The sequence below is a fragment of the Zea mays genome, chromosome 2 (assembly GCF_902167145.1).
Source record: "Zea mays cultivar B73 chromosome 2, Zm-B73-REFERENCE-NAM-5.0, whole genome shotgun sequence".
Taxonomy (NCBI): domain Eukaryota; kingdom Viridiplantae; phylum Streptophyta; class Magnoliopsida; order Poales; family Poaceae; genus Zea; species Zea mays.
This window is the reverse complement of record NC_050097.1, coordinates 186,098,421-186,119,105: the sequence shown is the minus strand read 5'-3', so window position 1 is coordinate 186,119,105 and position 20,685 is coordinate 186,098,421.

Genomic DNA, 20,685 nt, shown 5'->3' with positions numbered 1-20,685 from the left:
CGCCCGAAGAAGTCCTTAGAAAATTCGTTAACGGGCGAATGATGATCAAGGAGGCGAGGTACGTGGACGACGCCTTGAATGGTCCGATCAACGAGCCGCAACCCCTTGCTCTCAAGGCAACAAGAAGCAAGGAGGCGCTACCTAGCAAGGTGGCACAAATCGAGGCGGCTGGACTTAATGATGAAGAGATGGCTCATCAAGAGATTCAAGACAGCTCTTAAAGGTCGCAAGGGACAGCCAAGCAAGACCAAAGCCAAGGGGAAACGCTCATGCTTCAAATGCGGTAAGCTTGGTCATTTTATTGCTAACTGTCCCGATAATGATAGTGATCAGGATCAAGGGAACAAGAGGGAGAAGAAGAAAAACTATAAGAAGGCAAAGGGCGAGGCTCATCTTGGCAAGGAGTGGGATTCGGATTGCTCCTCGTCCGACTCCGACAATGAAGGACTCGCCGCCACCGCCTTCAACAATTCATCCCTCTTCCCCAACGAACGTCACACATGCCTTATGGCAAGGGAGAAGAAGGTTTATGCATCCGGGGGCTCAAGCTAGATTATCGACAGCGGATGCACAAACCATATGATGGGGGAGAAGAAGATGTTCACCTCCTACGTCAAGAATAAGGATTCCCAAGATTCAATCATATTCGGTGATGGGAACCAAGGCAAGGTGAAAGGTTTAGGCAAGATTGCAATATCTAATGAGCACTCTATCTCTAATGTGTTTTTAGTTGAGTCTCTTGGATATAATTTACTATCTGTTAGTCAATTATGTAATATGGGATATAATTGTCTATTTACAAATGTAGATGTGTCTGTCTTTAGAAGATGTGGTGGTTCACTAGCTTTTAAGGGTGTACTAGACGGCAAACTTTATTTGGTTGATTTTGCAAAAGAAGAGGCCGGTCTAGATGCATGCTTAATGGCTAAGACTTGCATGGGCTGGTTGTGGCATCGCTGCTTAGCACATGTGGGGATGAAGAACCTCCACAAGCTCCTAAAGGGAGAACACGTGATAGGTCTAACCAATGTTTATTTCGAAAAAGATAGACCTTGTGCAGCTTGTCAAGCAGGTAAACAAGTGGGAGGAGCACATCACAGCAAGATTGTGATGACCACGTCAAGACCTCTGGAGCTGCTGCATATGGACCTCTTCGGACCCGTCGCCTATCTGAGCATAGGAGGAAGTAAGTATGGTCTAGTTATTGTTGATGACTTTTCCCGCTTCACTTGGGTGTTCTTTTTGCAGGATAAGTCTGAAACCCAAGGGACCCTCAAGCGCTTCCTCAGGAGAGCTCAAAATGAGTTTGAGCTCAAGGTGAAGAAGATAAGGAGCGACAACGGGCCCGAATTCAAGAATCTTCAAGTGGAGGAGTTCCTTGAGGAGGAGGGGATCAAGCACGAGTTCTCCGCTCCCTACACACCTCAGCAAAATGGTGTGGTAGAGAGGAAGAACAGGACGCTCATAGATATGGCGAGGACTATGCTTGGAGAGTTCAAGACCCCCGAGTGCTTTTGGTCGGAAGCCGTGAACACGGCTTGCCACGCCATCAATAGGGTCTACCTTCATCGCCTCCTCAAGAAGACCTCATACGAGCTGCTAACTGGTAACAAACCCAATGTATCGTACTTTCGTGTATTTGGGAGTAAATGCTACATTCTAGTAAAGAAGGGTAGGAATTCCAAATTTGCTCCCAAAGCTGTAGAAGGGTTTTTATTAGGTTATGATTCAAATACAAAGGCGTATAGGGTCTTCAACAAATCATCGGGTTTGGTTGAAGTCTCTAGCGACGTTGTATTTGATGAGACTAATGGCTCTCCAAGAGAGCAAGTTGTTGATCTTGATGATATAGATGAAGAAGACGTTCCAACAGCCGCGATACGCACCATGGTGATTGGAGATGTACGGCCTCAGGAACAATTGGAGCAAGATCAACAGTCTTCCTCAACTATGGTGCATCCCCCAACCCAAGATGACGCACAAGTACCTCAAGTGGAGGCGCATGATCAAGGGGGAGCACAGGATGTTCAAGTTGAGGAGGAAGATGCACCTCAGGCACCTCCAACCCAAGTTCGAGCAACGATCCAAAGGGATCATCCCGTCGACCAGATATTGGGTGATATTAGCAAGGGAGTAACTACTCGCTCAAGATTAGTTAATTTTTGTGAACATTACTCCTTTGTCTCTTCTATTGAGCCTTTCAGGGTAGAAGAGGCCTTGCTAGATCCAGACTGGGTGTTGGCCATGCAGGAGGAACTCAACAACTTCAAGCGCAATGAAGTTTGGACACTGGTGCCTCGTCCCAAGCAAAATGTTGTGGGAACCAAGTGGGTGTTCCGCAACAAACAGGACGAGCACGGGGTGGTGACGAGGAACAAGGCTCGACTTGTGGCAAAAGGCTATGCCCAAGTCGCAGGTTTGGACTTTGAGGAGACGTTTGCTCCTGTGGCTAGGCTAGAATCAATTCGTATTTTGCTAGCATATGCTGCTCACCATTCTTTCAAGTTGTACCAAATGGATGTGAAGAGCGCTTTCCTCAACATGTCGATCAAGGAGGAAGTGTACGTGGAGCAACCCCTAGCTTCGAGGATGAACGGTACCCCGACCACGTGTGTAAGCTCTCTAAGGCGCTCTATGGACTTAAGCAAGCCCCAAGAGCATGGTATGAATGCCTTAGAGACTTTTTAATTGCTAATGCTTTCAAGGTTGGGAAAGCTGATCCAACTCTTTTTACTAAGACTTGTGATGGTGATCTTTTTGTATGCCAAATTTATGTTGATGACATAATATTTGGTTCTACTAACCAAAAGTCTTGTGAAGAGTTTAGCAGGGTGATGACGCAGAAATTCGAGATGTCGATGATGGGCGAGTTGAACTACTTCCTTGGGTTCCAAGTGAAGCAACTCAAGGACGGCACCTTCATCTCCCAAACGAAGTACACGCAAGATTTGCTGAAGCGGTTTGGGATGAAGGACGCCAAGCCCACAAAGACGCCGATGGGAACTGACGGACACACCGACCTCAACAAAGGTGGTAAGTCCGTTGATCAAAAAGCATACCGGTCCATGATAGGTTCATTGCTTTATTTATGTGCTAGTAGACCGGATATTATGCTTAGCGTATGCATGTGTGCTAGATTTCAATCCGATCCTAAGGAGTGTCACTTAGTGGCTGTGAAGCGAATTCTTAGATATTTAGTCGCTACGCCTTGCTTCGGGATCTGGTATCCAAAGGGGTCTAACTTTGACTTGATTGGGTACTCAGATTCCGACTATGCTGGATGTAAGGTCGATAGGAAGAGTACATCGGGGACGTGCCAATTCTTAGGAAGGTCCCTGGTGTCATGGAATTCTAAGAAACAAACTTCCGTTGCCCTATCCACCGCTGAGGCCGAGTACGTTGCCGCAGGACAGTGTTGCGCGCAACTACTTTGGATGAGGCAAACCCTCCGGGACTTTGGCTACAATCTGAGCAAAGTCCCACTCCTATGTGATAATGAGAGTGCTATCCGAATAGCGGAAAATCCTGTTGAGCACAGCCGCACAAAGCACATTGACATCCGGCATCACTTTTTGAGAGACCACCAGCAAAAGGGAGATATCGAAGTGTTTCATGTTAGCACCGAGAACCAGCTAGCCGATATCTTTACCAAGCCTCTAGATGAGAAGACCTTTTGCAGGCTGCATAGTGAGCTAAATGTCTTAGATTCGCGGAACTTGGATTGAATTGTAGCATACATGTGTTTATGCCTTTGATCATGTTCATTCTGCATTATGCTGCTTATTATGGTGCTCAAGTTGTACAAGCACTACCCGGACCTCACAAGTCCTTGTGCCAGTAATGCACATATTTAGGGGGAGATGTGTTACAACTTGACCCTTTGAGACTAACCATATGCTTGAGTTTGCTTGATTTAGTCTCGAAGGAGAATTGAAAGGGAAAAGGTGGACTTGGACCATGCAAGACTTCCACTGCACTCCGATGAAAAGAGTAACTTTTCCAAGTTCATCTTTAAACTCTTATTGCCTATCTGCTCTTAATTGAAGATTTTGGTGAGGCAATGGGATTAAAGGGCCAAGATTGATCCCGTTTTGGTGCTTGATGCCAAAGGGGGAGAAAATAAAGGCCAAAGCAATAGATGGATCAGCTACCACTTGAGAAACTTTGAAAATAGTAGAATAGAGCTTTTGGTTTGGCAAAACTCTTGCATTGTCTCTTTTGTCAAAAGTGGGCCTCTTGTGGGGAGAAGTGTTGATTATTTGAAATCTAAGGGGGAGTTTTTGAAATCTTTGATCAATCTCTTTTGGAATGACTCTCTTTATGCTTCAACATGTGTGTTTGACTTAGAGATAGAGATTTGAGTTTGATTTGCAAAAACAAACCAAGTGGTGGCAAAGGATGATCCATATATGCCAAAATTGAATCAAAATAAATTTGAGTTTTATTTGAAGTGATATTGCACTTGTTCTAGTTGCTTTATGTTGTGTTGGCATAAATCACCAAAAAGGGGGAGATTGAAAGGGAAATGTGCCCTTGGGCCATTTCTAAGTATTTTGGTGGTTTAGTGTCCAACACAAGTGCCTAAAATGTAAAAAGGTGGACAAAGTACAAATCAAGGATAAAGGTATGTTTCTCTGACTTAGTACATTGTTTTGGAGACTAATGTATTGTGTCTAAGTGCTGGAAACAGGAAAAGACCAACTAGAAATGCCTTGGCTCGAGCAGCCAAGACTTTGCTGAGTCTGGGAGCACCGGACTGTCCGGTGGTGCACCGGACAGTGTCCGGTGCGCCAGGCTGGCTCGAACGAAGTGGCTGCTCTCGGGAATTCACCGGCGACGTACGGCTATAATTCACCGGACTGTCCAGTGTGCACCGGACTGTCCGGTGAGCCAACGGTCGACCGGGCAAACGGTCGTCCGCGAAATCCGCGCGCGACACGTGGTCGAGCCAACAGTCGGAAGGGGGCACCGGACTGTCCGGTGTGCACCGGACATGTCCGGTGCGCCAACGGCTCTCTGGCTGCCAACAGTCGACTTCGCCGTAGAAGGAAAGAAATCGGGCACCGGACACTGTCCGGTGTGCACCGGACTGTCCGGTGCGCCAGACGACAGAAGGCAAGAATGGCCTTCCAGATTTGCTCTCAACGGCTCCTAGCTGCCTTGGGGCTATAAAAGGGTCCCCTAGGCGCATGGAGGAGTATACGAAGCAACCTTAGAGCATTCTTGATCATCCACACTCAGTCTTTGCGCATTCGTTTGTCATTCTCAGTGATTCGAGCTCCGTTCTAGTGAGAACTTTGAGATAGTATTTTGAGCTCGATTCTTGGCCGTGTGTGTGCACATTTTGCTGTGGATTTGTGTGTGTTGCTTCCCTCCCTTACTCCGTGTTTCTTTGTGAACTTCAAGTGTAAGGGCGAGAGACTCCAAGTTGTGGAGATTCCTCGCAACCGGGATTGAGAAAAAGCAAGCAAAATACCGTGGTATTCAAGTGGGTCCTTGGACCGCTTGAGAGGGGTTGATTGCAACCCTCGTCCGTTGGGACGCCACAACGTGGAGTAGGCAAGCGTTGGTCTTGGCCGAACCACGGGATAACCACCGTGCCATCTCTGTGATTGATCTTTGTTGGTTATTGTGTTTTGTTGAGGATTCCTCTCTAGCCACTTGGCAATTATTGTGCTAACGATTAACCAAGTTTTGTGGCTTAAGTTTTTAAAGTTTCACAGGATCACCTATTCACCCCCCCCTCTAGGTGCTCTCAGAGAGCCATTAGTCTCATCAAATACAACGTCGCTAGAGACTTCAACCAAACCCGATGATTTGTTGAAGACTCTATACGCCTTTGTATTTGAGTCATAACCTAACAAAAACCCTTCTACGGCTTTGGGAGCAAATTTGGAATTCCTACCCTTCTTCACTAGAATGTAGCATTTACTTCCAAAAACTCGAAAATACGAAACATTGGGTTTGTTACCGGTTAGTAGCTCATACGACGTCTTCTTGAGGAGGCGGTGAAGGTAGACCCGGTTGATGGCGTGGCAAGCCGTGTTCATGGCTTCCGGCCAAAAGCGCTCGGGAGTCTTGAACTCTCCAAGCATCGTCCTCGCCATATCAATTAGCGTCCTGTTCTTCCTCTCTACTACACCATTTTGTTGTGGTGTGTAGGGAGCGGAGACTCGTGCTTGATCCCTTCCTCCTCAAGATACTCCTCCACTTGAAGGTTCTTGAATTCGGACCCATTGTCGCTCCTTATCTTTTTCACCTTGAGCTCAAACTCGTTTTGAGCTCTCCTTAGGAAGCACTTGAGGGTCCCTTGGGTTTCAGACTTATCCTGCAAAAAGAACACCCAAGTGAAGCGGGAAAAGTCATCAACAATAACTAAACCATACTTACTTCCTCCTATGCTTAGATAGGCGACGGGTCCGAAGAGGTCCATATGTAGCAGCTCCAGGGGTCTTGATGTTGTCATCACATTCTTGCTGTGATGCGCTCCTCCCACTTGTTTACCTGCTTGACAAGCTGCACAAGGTCTATCTTTTTCGAAGGTAACATTAGTTAAACCTATCACGTGTTCTCCCTTTAGAAGCTTGTGAAGGTTCTTCATCCCCACATGTGCTAAGCGGCGATGCCACAGCCAGCCCATGCTAGTCTTAGCAATTAAGCATGCATCTAGACCGACCTCCTCTTTTGCAAAATCAACTAAGTAAAGTTTGTCGTCTAATACACCCTTAAAGGCTAATGAACCATCACTTCTTCTAATGACAGACACATCTACATTTGTGAATAGACAATTATATCCCATATTGCATAATTGACTCACAGATAACAAATTATATCCAAGAGACTCAACTAAAAACACATTAGATATAGAGTGCTCTGATGAAATAGCAATTTTACCTAACCCTTTTACCTTGCCTTGATTCCCATCACCGAATATTATTGAATCTTGGGAATCCTTGTTTTTGACGTAGGAGGTGAACATCTTCTTCTCCCCCGTCATATGGTTTGTGCATCCGCTGTCGATAATCCAGCTTGATCCCCCGGATGCATAAACCTGCAAGGCAAATTTAGGCTTGGGTCTTAGGTACCCAACTCTTGTTGGGTCCTACAAGGTTAGTCACAATTGTCTTAGGGACCCAAATGCAAGTTTTGTCTCCCTTGCATTTTGCCCCTAATTTTCTAGCAACTATCTTCCTATCCTTTCTACAAATGGCAAAGGAAGCATTTAAAGCATGATATATGGTGGAAGGTTCATTAATTTTCCTAGGAACATTAACACCATTTCTCCTAGGCACATTTCTATCATGCATACAGGAAGAACTAGAAGCAAACATAGCATATGAATCATGAACATGTGAATCAAAAGCATCATAACTTCTATTTGCATTTCTAGCGTGTCTCCTATCATGATACATAAAAGCATGGTTCTTTTTAGCACTACTAGCCATAGGGGCCTTCCCTTTCTCCTTGGCGGGGATGGGAGCCTTATGGCTTGTTAAGTTCTTGGTTTCCCTCTTGAAACCAAGTCCATCCTTAATTGAGGGGTGTCTACCAATCGTGTAGGCATCCCTTGCAAATTTTAACTTATCAAATTCACTTTTGCTAGTCTTAAGTTGGGCATTAAGACTAGCCACTTCATCATTCAATTTAGAAATTGAAACTAGGTGTTCACTACAAGCATCAACATTAAAATCTTTACACCTAGTGCAAATCACAACATGTTCTACACAAGATGTTGATTTATTAGCTATTTCTAACTTAGCATTCAAGTCATCGTTTATGCTTTTTAAACTAGAAATAGAGTCATGGCATGTAGACAATTCACAAGAAAGCATTTCATTCCTCTTTATTTCTAAAGCAAGGGATTTTTGAGCTTCTACAAACTTATCATGTTCATCATATAAGAGATCCTCTTGCTTTTCTAGCAATCTATTATTATCATTCAAAGCATCAATCAATTCATTTATTTTATCCATCTTGGTTCTATCTAGACCCTTGAATAAACATGAATAATCTATTTCATCATCATCACTAGACTCATCCTCACTTGAAGAAGCATAAGTACTAGTGTTACGAGCGCTTACCTTCTTTTCCCTTGACATGAGGCAAGTGTGATGCTCGTTGGGGAAGAGGGATGACTTGTTGAAGGCAGTGGCGGCGAGTCCTTCGTTGTCGGAGTCGGACGACGAACAATCCGAGTCCCACTCCTTGCCAAGATGTGCCTCGCCTTTTGCCTTCTTATAGTTCTTTTCTTCTCCCTCTTGTTCCCTTGTTCCTGGTCACTATCATTGTCGGGACAATTAGCAATAAAATGACCAACCTTACCACATTTGAAACATGAGCGCTTCCCCTTTGTCTTGGGCTTGCTTGGCTGCCCCTTGCGACCCTTTAGCGTCGTCTTGAAGCGCTTGATGATGAGGGCCATCTCTTCATCATTGAGCCCGGCCGCCTCAACTTGCGCCACCTTGCTAGGTAGCGCCTCCTTGCTCCTCGTTGCTTTGAGAGCAATGGGTTGAGGCTCATGGATTGGACCGTTCAACGCGTCGTCGACATATCTCGCCTCCTTGATCATCATTCGCCCGCTTACAAATTTCCCAAGAACTTCTTCGGGCGACATCTTGGTGTACCTAGGATTTTCACGGATATTGTTCACCAAATGTGGATCAAGTACAGTAAAGGACCTTAGCATTAGACAAACGACATCGTGGTTCGTCCATCGTGTGCTTCTGTAGCTCCTTATCTTGTTGATGAGGGTCTTGAGCCAGTTGTATGTTCGGGTTGGCTCCTCTCCCCTGATCATTGCGAATCTTCCAAGCTCGCCCTCCACCAACTCCATTTTGGTGAGTAAGGTGACGTCGTTCCCCTCATGTGAGATCCTGAGGGTGTCCGAGATCTACTTGGCATTGTCCAAGCCGCTCACCTTATGATACTCGTCCCTGCACAAAGAGGCTAACAACACAGTAGTAGCTTGTGCATTTCTATGAATCTGTTCATTGATAAACATAGGACTATCCGAGCTATCAAATTTCATTCCACTTTCCACAATCTCCCATATGCTCGGATGGAGAGAGAACAGGTGACTACGCATTTTGTGGCTCCAAAATCCGTAGTCCTCTCCATCAAAGTGAGGAGGTTTGCCAAGTGGAATGGAGAGCAAATGAGCATTTGTACTTTGCGGAATACGAGAGTAGTCAAAAAGAAAAGTTCGAATTAACCGGTTTCCTTCTCTCGTAGTCGTTGTCGTCGTTGTCCTTTTGGGAAGAAGTGGACGCGTCGCTGTCATCGTAGTAGACGATCTCCTTGATGCGCCTTGTCTTCTTCTTCTTCCCATCCTTTTGTTTGTGGCCCGAGCCCGAGTCGGTAGGCTTGTCATCCTTCGGCTCGTTGACGAAGGACTCCTTCTCCTTATCATTGATCACGATTCCCTTCCCCTTAGGATCCATCTCTTCGGGCGGTTAGTCCCTTTCTTGAAGAGAGCGGCTCTGATACCAATTGAGAGCACCTAGAGGGGGGTGAATAGGGGATCCTGTAAAACTTGAACTTAATGCCACAAAAACTTGGTTAAGCGTTAGCACAGTATTGCCAAGTGGCTAGAGAAGAGTCTTAGCAAAACACAATAACCACAAGAGAATCAACACAGGTAGACACAGTGGTTTATCCCGTGGTTCGGCCAAGTACAACACTTGCCTACTTCCACGTTGTGGCGTCCCAACGGACGAGGGTTGCAATCAACCCCTCTCAAGCGGTCCAAAGACCTACTTGACTACCACATTGTTTGCTTTTCTTTTCTATATCCCGTTTGCGAGGAATCTCCACAACTTGGAGTCTCTCGCCCTTACAAAGATGTTCACAAAGAAGCACGGAGTAAGGGAGGGATTAGCAACTCACACAAGACACAAAGATCACAGCAAATACGCACACACAAGACCCAGACTTAAGCTCAAAAGACTAGCACACTAGAACGGAGCTCAAATCACTAGAATGTCGAACAAGTGCGCAAGAATGGAGTGTGAGTGATCAAGAGTGCTCAAGGAATGCTTGGTTGTACTCCTCCATGCGCCTAGGGGTCCCTTTTATAGCCCCAAGGCAGCTAGGAGCCGTTGAGAGCAATTCGGGAAGGCAATTCTTGCCTTCTGTCGCCTGGCGCACCGGACAGTCCGGTGCACCACCGGACACTGTCCGGTGCGGATCTCCTTCCTTATTTGGCGAAGCCGACCGTTGGCGCCTTGGAGCCGTTGGCGCACCGGACACTGTCCGGTGCACATCGGACAGTCCGGTGCCCCCTTCTAGCCGTTGGCTCGGCCACGCGTCGCGCCCGGATTAAGCAGCCGACCGTTGGCCCGGCGACCGTTGGCTCACCGGACACTGTCCGGTGCACACCGAACAGTCCGGTGAATTATAGTCGTACGCCGTTAATTTCTTCCCGAGAGCAGCAAGTTCGCCTGAGCCAGTCTGGCGCACCGGACACTGTCCGGTGCACCACCGGACAGTCCGGTGCACCCAGACAGAGCTGGTTTTAGCTGAACAAGGCCATCTCTTCTTCAATTCGATCTCTCCTGTTTTCAGCACTTAGACACAATACATTAGTCTCTAAAACAATGTACTAAGTCTGAAAACATACCTTTATACTTGATTTGTACTTTGTCCACCATTTGGCACTTAGGCACTTGTGTTGGACACTAAATCACCAAAACACTTAGAAATAGCCCAAGGGCACATTTCCCTTTCAGCAAGTAGTCGCTACACCTACATGCTACCCCTGCTATTTTGAATTATAGCTTACTCTAGTTTTATCTTAAATCAAACTTCTTCAGATTTGATCAAATTTATAGGAAATACATCAACATCTAGAGCACTAGATAATTCCTCATAAAAATGTTATGTTAGAGCATTTATTTGAATTTATAGGTATTATTATATTTTTAAAAAACTTGATCAAAATTAGAGATGTTTGGCTTAATGTAGTTAAATTAAAATGTAATTTGGAATAGGCCAATAATTATCACCAACTGTAGCAACTCAATATCATACATGATTACATGGATTAAATAAAATACACGATTTCCTTGAATATGGTTAATCAAAGCATAGACTACCTCTGAACCATAGTTGAATTGATAATTGTTTCCAGATATGTGTGGCTAAGGATCAGAGTTTCCGTCATCACCGAATAAATTGAGAATCATGGTTGTTTGTATTTGTTTGACTGTTGATTCAGGTAGTAGTCATTTTCAAGTTAAAATATGTACTCCCTCTGAAGTCCTATTAGTTGTCGTTTGGATAAGGTTCGAGTCAAACTTTTAAAATTTTGACTATAAATAATTGTTTTGTTACTTAGTTTTGAAACCTAATATTTATATGCACCGATTTGTCTTAAAAAGTACTTGTATAAAAATATAAATGTATTGATAGTTTATTTTATTTTAATAAAAACATTAGTCAAAGTTATATTTTGGAGACCATGTCATTGTCCTAAACGACAACTAATAAGACACCGGAGGAAGTATGAATTTATAGACCATTATTATGCCATTGTCACCAACATACAAAGCTTGCCCCAAGCCCCTCCTGGTATGAACCCATAGTGATATATACCCTATCGTTAAAAGAGAACTTATGAATACAAGCTACTAGTGAGTTCAAGGATTTTGCTATCGTTAAAAGAGAACTTATGAATACTAGGTTTGTTCTCCCTTCTTTCTGATGTGACCTACTTAAGAAACTACAACACTTTGATCAGGGGGCATATCAGTGCAAGGGTTACCAAGAGTTGAAAAGGATATGTTATGTTATGGGGTAGTGGAGGACTAGAAGGATCAAATTATTAGGTTTTATGTGGGGTTGAGGCATGAGGTTTAGGACCTTGTTGATTACAAAGAATATCATTCTATACAACACTTGTTTCATCTTTCTATGTTGATAGAAAAAAGAATTGTAGGCTCACCAACAACAAAGAAGAGCTACACTTTCACAACACGATAACCTATGGCACCGACAAAATGAACATCTTCCCCAAGCATACCTATGCCCACGCCTCCATCCACCACTGTCACACAAAAAACTGTACCTTCTACATTACATGTTTTGGACAATAGTAAGTCCACCGTGCCCTAGGGTGCACTCACCAAGACTTTTTTCTACTAGTCACACTTCTGGCATTAAGTGTCACTGCTGCTAGGGACTTGGTCACGTACAGTAGGATTGCCCCAACAAACATGTGTACATTGCAATCAGTGATGGTGGGTTTTAGTGTTTTTCATATTAAGAATGCAGATATTGTTTAGGATAACATTACAAGGAACAATGACAAAAGTACTGAGGAGGAGGTTCTTGGCACTGATGCGACCAAGCACTATAGTTTTTTGTTGTGCAACGAGCTTTGAGTATCACAACCATATAGGACAATAAGATATAATAACATAATCTTTTTCTCATCGTTGAGGACTGCAATGTACATGCCATCATCGATGATGGTAGTTGCAACAATCCAGTAAACACTAAAGTGGTCAAGAAGCTTGGTTTGACCACGATGGAACATCCCCCATCCTTAGCATATTCAGTGGTTCAACAACAACGGAAATGTTACAGTAACTCAAACCAAGCTTATCATGATTTTACTGATTTTAATGTGGTCTTTATGTATGTTTGTTGTATTTTGTTGGGACATCCATGGGAGTTTGATACAAATGTTATTTGTCATGGTAGAGCTAATAAGTACACTATCATGCATAAAGGAAAGAAAACCGCTTTACTTCCAATGACTCCTGCTGAAATTGTCAAATATGAACAAGAAAAGAAGATGTGTGATGCTAAGCATAAGGGTGTTTTAGAATCTGAAATCTAGCAAGTGATTGAGTTCAAAACTTCTATTTTGCTTGGTACTAAATCTAATCTTGATGAGTTTACATGGATAAAAAATGGAAATGTTATGCTTTATTATGCCAACAAGTTTTTTATTCCATGGAGAATTAGTCTATTGCTTTTGCTACATGTGGTTGCTTTATAGGAGATACCCTTGTATTGCCATCAATGAGAGGCATTGAGCACAAGATAGATTCGATTCTAGGAGTGTGCTTGCCAAATTGTGTAGCTTCCATCGAGAGCGTGGTGTTGGTGATGCAATCACATCGGATTGGCATACAAGTGTAGCCTAGCGCATGCCACATTGCATGGTGGTGTTTTAGACCTGTGGTGCCCAGACACGTCTCTTGATGAAGACATGTCTCTTGGCTCTATGATCGAGGTATAAGACATACATAATTGGTACATTGATTTCATTGAATATTTTGATTGGTGCAATGAATATAGTAAGATATAGGTTTTAGACGCATAATGTTGTATCACATTATGTTTTACTTTTGTTTTGCAAGGGACTTAGGATTGTACATGCCCTTAGACCATTCTCATCCCAAAGTATCATACTCCAATATTTAAATATGCCACATAGGATAAAAAAATATGGTACTGCTACAAGATACACCATCCACAATGTATAGTATCATACTTATATATTGTAACTATTTAACAGGTGTGATGTTATGTCTATGTGAATGGACCTGAGCATCTTTTTGTGTCATAAACTAAGATATCGCGTCAAAGCACTATCTTATGATAAAACCCTTTTCTCTCCCTCCTATTAAATACCTTGCCACATCAACAAAAAAAATCTTATATGGTAACTCATTAATAAGTATGATACTACCCATTGGGAATAGCTTTAATTGGCTATATATTACATGGTAACATCATAAAGTCCCCTTTAGACTATATTAATAACCTTCCTACTAGTAAAATGGCCGCTGAGGTAGGTGTTCGTTGTGACGATGTCCTCACGCATTCCAACGGAGAGCTATCGCATCCCCCCCACCTGGGGAAGGTGCTCGTCGTGCTACCGTCCACGCACCATCCTCAATGTCGAAGAAACAATTTATTGCATCAAGGATTTAAACATCGTTTTTGCCCACTCTCACACCATCCTATGTGTGTGCATCTCGTCCATCCTCTCGACCAACGATCACTTCATGATGGTGGTGCCCTCTCCACCACCTCCCCGTCTAGCCCTGTTTTCCACGCTGATGCTGGGCCGCTCCATCACAGATCAACAGCCTCTCGCTATCCATCGCGCTTGAAGATGGATGATCGGGGGAGCGCAGCAGGCGAGCCACGCTAGCTGTTGCGCCACAGGTACCCTAGTAGGCCACTCGGCTCGTCTACTCCCGCTTGGCCACCCGACACCATGTCGCGGTTGTGGGGCTCATGCCGGCTCCACACGGGCCACGGAGCTCCCCTGTGTCGCTACCCTGGACACACATTGTGGATCTGGTGTAGGCTCGTCTCAGGCCGCGAAGCTACAATGCAGCTACTAGTATTAATGCCGTTGACGGAGATCACAGGGTGGGGGGTTGGCGGCGTTGATTGTGTGTGAGGTTAATCGCGGGGGCTGGAACGTTGGTGAGGCTAGGGAGGCTAGAGGCGGGTGAGGGATGACAAAAAAAACAGTGACGTTGGATACGATGTATTAAGAGGGATGAAGCGAATGAAGCGGTCTGGAGTGTTGGTTTTAATGGTGGGATTTAGTTAGTGGTAATTTGTTGTGTATACTTAGTGATATTTTAACTGATTGGTTATATATAATAGGGGTATACATAGAAGGTAGCTCCCGGCCTCCGCTCCGCGCGAAAGAGGTCAGCCGCCGCCGCCGCCGCCGGTGATGGCCACTTACTCCCTGATGGTGCGGTCGTTGGATGGCAGAGAGGACAAGCGGTTTAGGTGCATGCGGTGACACTGATCCCCATGAACATACCCCGGCCGTCGGACGCGGCCCCTTCCTGATGGCGCTGGGTGAAGTAAATGAGCAAATGTTATTAGGAGGGCAGCACCGTTTGGCAAGTGCTGCCTTTGTGGTGCGCACAGGTGGGGATCGAAAGAACAGTGCGAACGATCTGTAGTTACGAGCGCTTTGTTTTTGCATGACGTGATGGCCGGACAAGCTAGCGGCCGGTGGCACACCATGCGCACCTACGGTACACGGGGCGGTTCTCAGGAGCTATTTACAGTGTATCCTTTTGTAGAGGAACTTGAATATACAATACAAGGAGCAAGTAGTAGACCTCCTCCGTGTCCGTTTGAGGCGTGGGACAGGATAGGACGGGCTCAGAATGTTCTGGTCCAGTACGCATGCAACAACCGGAGGAGGGAGGCACAGGCACCACCGGGACGGTGGCAGTCGGTGGTGCAGATCACGGCCGTTCTCCTGGACTGACGTTGCTTGCCAGTTGCCAACAACCCAACACGCGCACAGCGGAGGCTGTTGCGCGCGCGGGGGCAGCGCCGCAGTCGGAAATGGGCAGTGGGCACGAGCCGGCGAGGCGGGGAGCAGGCCTAGCGCCCGGCTGCCTGAGTGCCTGCTGCGGGCTGCTTCTGCGCTCTGCAAGCCGCCACCCATGGGGGGGCTCCCTGGCGGCGGATGGGGAGGTTACTTCAGAACTGGAAGGGTGGTTTGTTTTGCCGTGTGGTTATTGTGGTTGGGACCGGCCGCGCATGACATGGACAGCAGCGGTGACGATCTGTCGGGTTGGCGGTAGGGCCGTGGCAAGGAAACCACGACCCCGTGTGAAGAAATGGTGACCAGAGGAGATTCATGAAGAACAAAGTATTTTGCTATTTAATTTTGAATATCTGATCGAATGCTCCACGATTTTATTTATTCGAGCGTAGTACATGTATGTAGTGTAAAAAAGATGCAGGAGGTTCCTGCCCCCTTTTTGCGGTTTAGATTTGCAAATGCCAGGGGAATCAGGACGTGTGCGGTACCAGACGCGGGGCGCCGACCGGGCCACGGTTTTTTGTCAGGTTGACACCGGCGCCTCGAGCTGGCCTAGCCTGACTGCCATGCCATCACAGCACCGGGGCTAGTTATCGCGGCTGACAGCACGCACGCCACGCCACGCTGTCCCGTGTGCAAGCGCAACGTGACCGGGGTTAATGTGCCCTGTCCTGTGGTGGAGTGTTAAGGCATGGGGGCTGATTGGACGCATGGTGGAGTGCTGCCAGATCCGTTTGCAGAGGTCCGCAGGAAATGAATTTTACTGTTTTTTTGTTTTTGTTACCGATTGACAAGGCAGCGGCCGCACGTCAACTGCCTCCAGCAATACACGCTAAATGGTTCTGTACTCTAAATTTAGAGTACGAAACATTCTCTACGCCGTCCAACAAGGAACTCTAAATGGAACTCTAAAATATAGAGAACGTACGGCGAACTCTAAACGTAGAGGAGTCTACGCACGCTATCCGTCTGCTCAGCCCTGGGCCCGCTCTTCAATGTGGTCATCCGTCTGTAGCTACCTCTGCTACCTCCGCTGGCCGATTAATTCTAGTCTTTTTTTTTGCGTGTAAATCTAATAGTAGCAGCACTTTTGCTAATTGGGATTATTAGATTAGTATTATCAGTTTATGTCCAATACATATATAGATATGTACGTAGACGGCGTTATGAGAAAAACGATTAGTAATGTCGGTTGCAAAATGTAATTATTATAATTAGCTCCTAATTCATTTTTATAAAATTTCTAGAAATAAATAACTTCATTTTTTCATTACGCACATAAGTTCAAATTGTATTAATATCAAAAAAATGAGTATTAAAATAAGTATATGAATTCTGTTAGATATAGAGTACCGAATTTAGAGAACGTTGCTGGAGTTGGCGAAGATATAGAGGACGAAATTTTTTAGAGGGTTCTGTAAATAATAGAAAATATTTCTTTAGAGGATAGAATTTAGGGGACGTTGCTGGAGACAGCCTGATGCTGCTGCTTTTTCCCCAGCCGTGCCGTGCTGATGTTTTCCTGACGTTCAGTGACAGAGCGTGAGCGGTGGTGGTGGGTGACGCACGCCGACGTGAGCTACTGCAATATTCCAATGCCGAGTCGTACTCGTACATACAGGAATCCAAAGACGGGCTTGTTGTCGAGTGGCCCGTCGGCCTCCCAACTTCAATCTGGGCCGGAAGGGCCTGTCAGCCCACGGAACGAAACGGCCTCCCAACTTCAATCTGCTGCCAAACTGCCATGGCAACGTCGTCAAAGCAGCTTGCACGCGCCAGCACCGTCCGTATGCGCGTGCCATCCCATCCCAGCGGTGAGGTAGAAGAAGAAGAAGAAGAAGCGGAGTTGCGATCTGAGACCGCGCCCGAAGACAAACGTCAAAGCACTGCATTATATTCTGTCGGTGCAACTGCTAGCACTCACTGTGCAGACCGGGAGCCTTTTTCGACGCACGGTTCCCTTTTTCAAGGTACGTACGTACAGGAAGTATGTAAAATAGAGCATTATATTCTACATAGCCGAGCACGAGGTGAGATCAGGTGCTGCTCGAGTTCGTTGCTTGCGTTGCGTGTCGCGTAGCTCATGCGATTCTTGTTTTTTTTTTCATTTGGACACACCAGGTGCTGGCCAAGCAGGGAACTGAGGAGCACGACGACAATGTCTACCGAGTGAGCAAGGTCGGTCTGTCACCTTTTCCCCTGCTTGTCCTTGTGACCACCGCGTGCGTGGCTCTTGCGCAGTACGTACGTACGTAGCCATAATCGCTCACAGATTGGAAGAATAATCTACCACTGATGTCTGTTCCTCGATCGATCGTTCTGCATGCAGCGGGGGAGACGACAGGGCAGCCTCTAAAGCTACCGTAAGTCGTCAATCACCCGTACGTCTGAATAATAATCCCTGTGATTAATTAGTGTTGTGTTTGCATATACTAGTCAGAAATAGAGATGGCAATGGGTCCCGATCCCCGATTCTCCGTGGAGACTTCCTCCATTAGGGTATGGGGAAGGGAAAGGTTCTCCCCCGCGGGAATGTAAAGGAGAAAAAATACTCCTCCGACGGGTAAACAGGGACGGGAATAGAGAAACACTCCACGTCCCCGTTCCCTGTGGGGACCCGTTAAACTTATATGATGATCTTTTCATGTAATATACAACGATAAAAATAAATAATTACATTGCTAAGATATAACTCGTTGTATAAATATATTTATTTTGATGTACACATAATGATTTCTAACATCTGACAATGTGTATAAGCGACATTGTTTTATATTAATAACAAAGAAAGTATGTCATGATTATAATTTAAGAGAGGACGGAGATTTATCCCCACGGGGAACAGAGATGGGAAAAAATACCCCCGCAAGAGTTCGCGGGGAACCCTGCGGGGAACTTTTTTTTTGTCATGGGAACGGGTATAGGGAACTAAAACCTGACGAGGAATTTCTCGTTGCCATCTATAATTGGAAACCACTTCTTCAGAAGGTACAGATGATGCAAATCTTAATTAATTAGTACGTGTTGTGTCTGCATGCCATGCAGAGTGCGCGCCGCAGTGCTCCCGACGGTGCTTCAACATGCCGTACAAGAAGCCGTGCCTAAGGCTGTCCGCAGCCACGGACGGTAAACACAACTCTAAAGGTATAGAGTCAACAAATGTGCTGCAGCGGGGAAACTTCAGCCTGACGCTAAATGCAACAGTAGCTGGGAAAACTCTAAATCTAGCACACTCTTCCGCCTAACTCTATAGTCTCTCTCATCTTCTTTGCATGGCACAACGTACACAGTGGTAGGCAGGCGCGGTGGAGGTGGGCCCGGGCACAGTGGCAGGCGCGGTGGGGGTTGGGAGGGGATAGAATAGTGTGGGGTATAGGGTAGATATATAGAGTAATTGTGACCGCGGAGAATTGTTGAATAGAGTAGAGAATCTCGCTGACCAGGATGAAATATTTCTTTTAGAGTAGAAATTTAGGGTTTCATGAGTGCGGATAGCCTAACAACTGCTGCAACACCTGCCTATGCGTGTCGTCGGGCTACTACGGCCGAGTGCCCCTGCTACAACAACTGGAAGACCAAGCGCAGGGCCCAAAGTGCCCGTCAATCACTCTACTCCAATTAAGAACGTAAAGAGGGCATCCACAACAGTCCACACCCACCGTGCCCCTACCTGCTCCCGTCCGCGATGCTGCGCCCCCGCTCCCCCACTTGGTCGTGATGCCCGCCGCCACCTCTGGATGCTCGTGCTCTACGCCGCGCGGATCTTCCAGCTCACGCTTGAGCTCGGCCACAAGTCGAGGACATCCTCATCCTGGCTCGTCCCCACCGCCGCGCGCGTCGTCCCCTCGCCCGAATGTCGTCCACTCGGCGAGACGCCGAAGTGGAAGGCGAAGGAGCATCTGGGTCGCCGTGTCGCCATCTTTGTTTGGGCGGCCGTAGAGCCCCAGCTCTGGGTGCCTCTAGCTCCTCCTCGGTTTCGTTCTCGCCCCCGTCTCATTCCTTTTTTTTCTTCCCCAAGTTCTTCGCCCCTATCTCGTCGCGCCCATGGCCAAGCCTCAACGCCTAGCGCCACCCAGCGACCTCCGCACGTGGGGCCCAAACGGTCCCTACGCCTTTGACGACGATGAGCCGGCGCTAACGCCGGTGTGTCCTCGTCGCTGGCGGAGATGGGGGCGCTCGTGCTATCCACCGTCGGCCCCTCGTCAACGCACGGCGCACCACGCCGCCTTCTACCGGTGGACATTTAGGCTCCCCGTCAGCCAAGCGACGGCCCCCCGACCACCCCACGAGGCCCGATAATTGATAAAAAAAATCTAATATCGGTTCAACTAATAGCCCCATGGAAATTAGGGATAATTTTATGGCAGACGTAAAAATCGTATTTATTATCGTAAAAATCATCACTAGAATGCATAAATAGTGTAAGTAGCAGACATAAAACATAATCATCGATGGCATAAACATGGATCGAATAGTTCGTCGCCGGAGGACGATCTCGAGGCCGCCAGATCAAAGGATGCCTCAAAGACCATTGGATCGAAGGTGGTCGTCGGAGGAAGACGCGCTCTGATGCGCCGTATCGGAGATCATTGTCTTCAGATGCCACCACGGACGGTCACCGCTGCCATCACAGCTCGCGCCTTGGAAGGTCGTCGCCACTGCCATCGATTGTGCCTTGGAAGGTCACAGTTGCTGCCACCGCCATCGATCACGCCTCGAGAGGTCGCAGTCACCGCCACCACTCGCGCCTCGGGTAGACGTGGCCACCGTTGCTCGCGCCTAGGCAGTCACGGTCGCTGCGACACTCGCGTCTCGGGCTGCCACTCGCCGACATCACCTAGGGCCACCGCTCGCCAATGTCGCGTAGGACCGACACTCGCCACCGCTCGCACCTCACACGGTTGCAGCCGCCTCTAGGCCCTGAAACCCTAATCTCTAGGGGTCTCAGGTGTTTTTATAGACGCCTAGACCTAGTCTGGCTCAACCGGATGGCACATCTAGCCTGGGCTTCCTCTAGCTATTGAAAATCTAGGGATTATAATATATAAACTATATATATACATATATGAAGGGGTACCGTTGATAAACACAACAATCGATCTATCAATCCAACTTTACCTTATGCATTAGGAGTATGTGTAATTTAGCCTTAATTTTAGTATTCCTCGACCTAAATCTTCACCTTTGTTGATCCTAATTAGAGATGGCAACAGGAAATTCCCCGTCAGAGAATAGTTGTCCATCCCCATCCCCGTGATGATAAATTTCCCCATGGGGATCCATCGAACGCTTGCGAGGGACATTTCTTCCCGTCCTCGTTCCTCGCAGGGATAAATCCCAACAAGGATCGTCGTCACCACTTA